A 7,667-nucleotide genomic window follows, 5' to 3' on the forward strand; every position below is an offset into this window, starting at 1 on the left:
GAAGTTGGAGCAGCAGCAGCAGCAGCAACAACCTCCTCAGCTGTTGTAGGAGGAGGAGCAGCATAATAACTACTAGTTACATTGAACATTTTGCATTGAATTGCTGTGCAGATGTTGAGTCAGATCTTGGCGGGCCTGAGTTCTATCAGGTCTGGTCGAGGATTGCGGAGAGTGCATGGTAGCAGGCGCAGAGAGCTATAGGGCCAGATGTGGTCAAAAGTTAAAGAGCCGTCGGAGGAGTCCCTCAATGGCTATAAAGCACAGCGGTACCGAAGCACTCGTTTTGAAGCACAGGCCTGCAACAGTTAGTACACAACGAGCTCCCACGGTGAGCCAGCACAAGCCAACATACCCAGGATTGGGTGGCTAATACACCACTGACCCTGATTCCCACCCACGCAGCGTTATATGAGGATTGTGTTGTATTTGTATACTATGTATAGTGATCCTCTGCTGAGGATCACAAGGTACACAAGCTAGTAGTGGTTAAGTAAACCAGTTGTATCACCCATATACCGTGTCCGTATTCTTCTTGCTGTCTGACTGTAGGCCAAGTGTGGCCCAGTAAGCTACTGTATATTAACAGGAACTCGGCCCCCCGCCTCAGCAATAGTCAGAAGTTGAGAGCTAAAAGTAGAGGGGTTACATGTGGTTTTTGAGCTTGCTCCCCTTTTTGTCTTAGTTGTGCGTAAACAAGTTTGGGTTTGGTATTCATAGTACCAACAGTTGGAAAAGTAGCTCTTTTGGCTGACCCCTTCTTTAAATTAGGGAGTAACCCAACCTTTGAATGCTTTAGTGTCATGACATACTGTACAGTATATGAAACTTAAAGTAGCGAGATCTTGGAAAAGGCAGCTGAGGATCGATGTGCTAATATTCCTGCCATTTGTTCCTGGGGAACAAGTAATATGGCCAATAAGGACACTTGATATTCTGTATTGATATGTCTAGAAGAAGTTCTGACTGTGGAACCAATAGGACTGTTGGCATTCTCCTATAGTCAAAATGTCCCATGCATGCTCTCTCTAGCAATACTAGGAATTCTAGGGGAACCCACTTCTGTATCTATAGCTTTATTTATATAGCACCATCTATGTACATAGCCTTTCACAGCAGTAATGCACGTGACAGTAATACAACACATAATGGGTAGAAGCGCTTCAGACATAAAAATAACATTACGAAAAGGAGTCCCTGCCCCGAAGAGCTTACAATCGAAGTAAAAAAGATTGGTAAAACTTTGTACAACTCCCGACTGAAGTAAAAGGGTTAAGTAAAGATCTCTGCACTGGTAGCTATTTATATCTGTTGGCTTGTTTCAGGCATTTACATAGCGCAACACAGTTGTAGTGTTAGAGACCAGCCTGGTCTGCAGGCTGCCACACTCTGCACTCAGCTCAGAGCCTCTCTTGCTCTGCAGACAGTACACACAGACTGTTTGTTTCTCCTCTGGGCTATGAGAAAAAAAGGCCCCTTGTTCCCAGAGGCTACACGTGTGTCACTACTGAATACTCCGTAGTTGCCTGCTATCCATTCTCCAACAGCTGCACCCTCTCTGCCCCAACATGAACCAGTGATGTTTGAGGTCTGCGGAACTGGGTGATGATACAAAGCCGGGTATTCCTGGTTCTTACTTGCAAAGGGCAGCTGGGTTGTGTGGAGAGTCTGACAAATGACTGAGCCTTGCAGCCCTTCACATGCAATCTGCTCACTCAGCTTTGTCTCTCCATTCTAATCTTGCTGAGTATTGATCAGATCCAGGGCACATGTGAAAACAAACTGCTGTTCATTCAGAGAATTCTGTGTTATGCAAAGCACCATGAGCTCAATTCATTTAGCAGAATCCCAGCTAGTCCATTACAAACCCATCCTAAAATATATTTGGGGGCAGTAACGTAACCACCACTTCCTCAGTCCCAGCTTCTGTAAGGTACACTCACATTCTCAAGCCATATCATATTTACCCTTAAAATGTCTATGTACATGTGTTAGTGTTATTGGGATGATATATTGTGTGTTCAAATAGATTCAGCTTCAATGATTTCTTTAAGTAATGCAGACACCATATTTACTAAAGTGAAATTGTGCCCATCTTGCAGTATGACATGGGAACTCACATTCAAGTCAATGGCAGGTTTCATGTGGTAGTGAACGATCAGCACTAACACACTTTAAAGGAATAACCCCAGTGGATGTATGAAATGACTGCAATTCGTAAAGAAACATATTGACACTCCCAAAACAATAAAAATGACAATCTGATGAGCCTGGATTGCTAATACATACATACATACATACATACATACATACATAGATACATACATACATACACACATACATACACACATACACACACACACACATACATACACACATACACACATACACACACCCATACATACATGCACACATACATGTATTTGTACATTTGTTTGCAGCCCACCGTCCATGTAGTTATGACATTGTGGTCCATTTATGCAGGATTATACTTCTACAGCACTTGCCTGATTTAAAAAAAAAATGGGTTAATGAGCTATTTTTAACCAGTGCTATTAGTTCATTAGGCAGGACTGCCTCTTTGAGGCAAGAAGCAAGCATTTAAGAAAACTTGATTTCGGCATTTTTGAAAACTCAATTGAATATTGTGTCAATGACCCCTGTAATTATGAGATGCCAATGGTGATATAAATTAACAATGGATATTACTTATAACAAAAATGAACTAAACAGAAAGATAGATTTGTCCACGCTAAAGAGAATTTACAGGGAAGTATCATGTGTTTCCACACGTGGGAACGGGCCCGAAGAAGGGGTTCATTCTCCCCCAAAACGTTGCCCCCCTTGATTGCTGCATGTTTTGTTCTCTCTTTTCCCCTTGTTCCCGCTCCTGTTTTCTCCAGCTGTTCAGTCACAGCCGCAGGAACAGGTTCCTCTTTTTGGACCTGCCGGGTGCCTCCCACCTTTAAGATAGGATAAGTATAAGTAGCTTTTGTTCTGAGATCATTATTGTTTATTTAATTTAATATCATGTATTGTTTCGTCTTCCCGCTTATCTCTGTTGCTCATGTCTGCATCGCTGTTAGACATTGTGTTTATACACGTATATTTATCTTATTAAAACTCATAAAAATGAATTATGACGGATTCTTGTTATACCTTTTTCTTTTGAGTGCTGGGAACATCCCTTGTTTTTGTTCTATTTATTGAGGCAAATAGGGTTCCCTTTATTGCTCCCGTTGCACCACCCTTTTTGTAATAATAATAATAATGATGTTTGTTCTTGTATAGCGCTGCTAGTTTTACGTAGCACTTTACAGAGATATTTTGCAGACACAGTCCCCGCTTGATAGAGCTTACAATCTATGTTTTTGGCACAGGGAGATAAAATGACCTGCCCAAGGTCACAAGGAGCTGACACCGGGAATTGAACGAGGCTCCCCTGCTTCAAACTCAAGGCCAGAGTCAGTGTCTTTACTCACTGAGCCGCTCCTCCAGCCTTCCATTCTTGTAATTGTTCTATTAGGAGTGCTGTATGACCTGTATAGATTTTGTACATATTTTTGATGTTTCAACTAAGCTAACATTACTTTGCTTAGATTCTTTAATAAAATTTTTATTTCATATACAGGCGGTCCTCGCTTACCCGACGGAACGCGTCCCACAAACCGCCGGCGGTTAACGGACCGGCGGATTGCGGGTCCATGTTAATCGGTGTCGACCGTCGGATAAGCGGGTCCGACGTCGGATAATGAGTCCGGTGGACTGCATTATGCGGCGTCCGATAAGGCATTCGTCAGTAAGCGGGACGTCAGATACTGAGAACTCAACAGTTGCCCAACAGCACAAGGAGCTGGCATCAGGATTCAAAACTCTGCTTCAAAGTCAGTGTCATTCTTCTCAGCCAGTGCCTTTACTATTCAACGTTAAACACATCTTGAACCTAAGTCAAAGACAGTACTCCTACTTTTATAAAGCCTTTTTCGACCCACTGGCAAATTAAACCTTGTGTTGCCATATACGCCTTCAACCTCCAAGGGGGAATGTTTTGATGAGCTAACGCCGGGGGTGTTATGTACTGTATGCACGGCCTGGATTCTGTGTCTGAGCAACTGCAAAATGGCTGAGACGACTAAAATCTGACAGCTGTGCCTGGATTGGCTGACAGAGAAGTTAATAGGTAAGGAGATGAAGCGAGATTGGCTATATTGGTACTAATGAGCTGTAGGTGGTTGTCATGGCAGTAGCAATGTGTTAATACATTCTGCGCATTCTAATAAGGGGTTGGTTCCTTAGTAACACCTCGGCACAATCCTTAATAGGCCTTTGTAATGGTGAGGGAGTAAGGAGGCTGTCTATTTAATAGATCTCTTTCCAGCCGCATCCTTTGTGATGACAGACTGCGGAGGATTATAAAACACGCATTAACCCTTGTGGAGATTACAAATTCTGCAATAAATGGAAGAGTAGCAGCACTGTGGCTAAGCAATAAAAGGGTTATAGTGAGATCCCATAAACATAGAAGAATATTCATCCCATCCAGGGGAAAGAGCTACATCCCATAGCAACCAAAGCAATGGTCCATACACTTGATTTGAGCCTATTAAAGTTCAGATATTTAGAAACATACTGAGCCTGGAGACGTCTATGTTATGTACCCATGAAAAGACATACTGTAGTGCCGACGGTTATTCTAACACAAACCAGTGGCAATCGCCATAAAGACCCAGGTACAAGCTTGGTACATGCTGGGTCTTGTTTAAAGCACATTTAAGGCATTTCTGCATTGACTAATGGCCCATCAGATAAACTCCTGCTGTGTTAATCCGATGGGTCATTAGTCAATGCAGAAATGCCTTAAACTTGCCTTAAACTAGCCAGGTTACACCCAGCATGTACCCAGCATTTAACAGGGCTAGTTTAAGGCAAGCTTTAGAATACATGTTGTCTCATCTGTATGTGAAGTCTCTGTGTGTACAGTATGTACAATAGTGTACAGTACAGTATGTACAATAGTGTACAGTATGTATCTTTATTTATATAGCGCCATCCAGGTACATAGCGCTTTGCCTTTACACCAGTTATACATGCAACATAAAGGGACATGAAGCAATAGATTACTCCTTGATAAAGGACTTGGCTGTCCGAAACGCGTAGGAGGACCCTGTTCCCCTCCTGGGGTGATGTTTTTGTTGGCTTTGTGCTGAATAAATAGGATTGTATTTTTCACCACCTGACTCCCTGGCAGTGCGCCGCAGTTTTCTTGTTCTTCTGCTCTGGATTTCTATGTTTGCAGCTGGCACGCCACTTTGGACTCACAGAGACTGCAGGAGTGGGTAAGATTATCTGCATCATTGATTATGACTAACCATGGATGAGTACCAGTACCTTGATTCCTCTGTGAGGCCTTTGTGAGGTGATTTATGCATTATTATGTTCCCTCCAGGAATAGTGATCTTGGTATATATTGGTGACTCAAAAGTCATTTTGAATTATACCCACTCCGTCATATAGTTTATCCTTTACTCCTTTAATATCTACTGAGTGACAAGTCTTCCCCTTCTTTGGAGCAACCATCTCCCCCATACCCATACGATTAGCAGATTTACCTGCCGCGCTCCTCCTTTTTCTGAACCGCAGTGTCAAATGACTCTGTGGATGTCACCACCGTGATGTCGCGCTGTGTCACGTTGCCATGGTAACGAGACAGATGTAATTTGATGCTGCGACGTGTCACGTTAGTGACGTCCGCGGCGACATTTGACACTGCGGTTCAGAAGGAGGAGGAGCGCGACAGGTAAATCTGCTAATCGGTACATGCCAATATGGATTACCGGCATCTATCAGCACCTTTTTCTCTTACCTTCTCCTCCTGCTTCTCATCTCTGTGTGGCATCGTCTCATGATGACGTGTCGCCATGCGCCTTTCAAGATTTCTTTACGCCACATATGTATAGCAATTATGAGGCAGCTCTAAAAATCTCGTCCCTGGTCAGAATGTTCACCATGGACTACCCGCCAGAATCCAACGTATTTATCCCATAGCACCCTGTCAACTGTAATGTCTCGTTGGTCTTTGGTCAGGAAAGCTGGTGCATACCACGTGAAGTGATCCCTGACCACTAGAATATTGCTAGTATTTTTACTGTCTGGTTCCAGCAACAGAAAGTCCATGCACAACAAGTCCAGTGGTCTATTGCAGGTTATATTCACCAATGGGATGGCCCTCTAATGTAGTGTCTTCCTCAGTACCGAAACAAACTGCAATTCTCACAGTATCCTTTGATGTCTCTAGCCATTCAAGGCTAATAGAACTGGTCCTGAATCAGTCCTAGCATTTTGTCGACTCCCAGATTACCATGGTTGTCATGAAGGGATCTGAGTACCACTTGACAGTATTTGTAAGGGAGCGCCAACTGTGTGTTTACCAAGTGTTGATATTTCTTAGCAATTCTGAATAGCACTACACTCTTCATTACTAGGTGAGGCAATTGTTTCACAGCAATCGATTCTCGGTGCGTCCACATGATGGACGAGGTAGGCCTCCTGTTACTCAATGCTAACCACACCTCTGTCATTCCCGGATCTGTTTTCTGTGCCCCTGTAAATCTTGCCGGTTTAATCTGGGCAATCCCACCATGGTCAACTCCACAGGGTAAGCGTAGGCAATGGTTATAGTGGTGGGGGTATCCCAAAATTACCAGCTAGCCTGTTTATGTTTGCTGATGTTACACATTTGGGTAGATGTGGGGACCTGTTTGCGCAACGTCCGCACTCCAATGGTCATAATCTCCTCCCATTGACTATCAGGCTCTAGGGTAATCCAAGGTAATGCATTCGCATCAATATTCTGCTTTCCCAGACTGAAATTATATGTGGCCAATGCAGCTAATCATCCATGACCAGTGGTGTCCATCTTAACAGAAGAGAGGATGTGTGTGGGAGGGTTGTTATCAGTGTGCATCACAAACGTTGCTCCATACAGGTACAGTAGTCATGCAATTTGTTTACCACTGCCCATTTTAGGGACAGAAACTCAAGTTTGTCAGACGCTGTACTATGGCCGAGAAATTGTTCACAAATCTCTGGTAATATCTACAGAACCCCAAGAATGACCATAATTCTGTTAACTGCCTAGGCCAGGATGCAGTAACCTCCAGTTTGAATGGGTCAGTGTCCACCCCTTCTTTGGATACGATGTTTCCACATACAGTATGTGACAGATGTTCAGCCGAACTGACATTTGTCCATGGATAGCTTCAATCCACCCTCGCTCAGCTGTGCCAGTACTTTCATTAGGTGAGTTTCATGCTCTTCCAAAAACGATGAGGTTTTCTAGATAAACCAACACGTCCAATAAGTTCCTGTACCCCACAACGCTCTCCATCAATCTCAGGAATGTGGCTGGGGCTCCTTGGGGCCTACGTTCAAATTCATAAAACCTTAGAGGGCATATGAAATCTCTTTCTCTCCCTCTCTCGTCACCCGTCGCCGTCGCAAAAGTTGTATTACGAGTTTGAGAGACGTCGCTGGCGACTAGGCCAGTGATGTCACCAAGGGGGAGGGCAGAGTGCAATAGGCGCTCTGTGATTGGTTTAGAGGCAGTCACATGTGGCGACTGTCTGTCCAAAAATCAAATATCAGTGACTACCAGATTTTTAGAAGCACTG

Source organism: Ascaphus truei, chromosome 21 (genome assembly GCF_040206685.1).
Source record: "Ascaphus truei isolate aAscTru1 chromosome 21, aAscTru1.hap1, whole genome shotgun sequence".
NCBI lineage: Eukaryota > Metazoa > Chordata > Amphibia > Anura > Ascaphidae > Ascaphus > Ascaphus truei.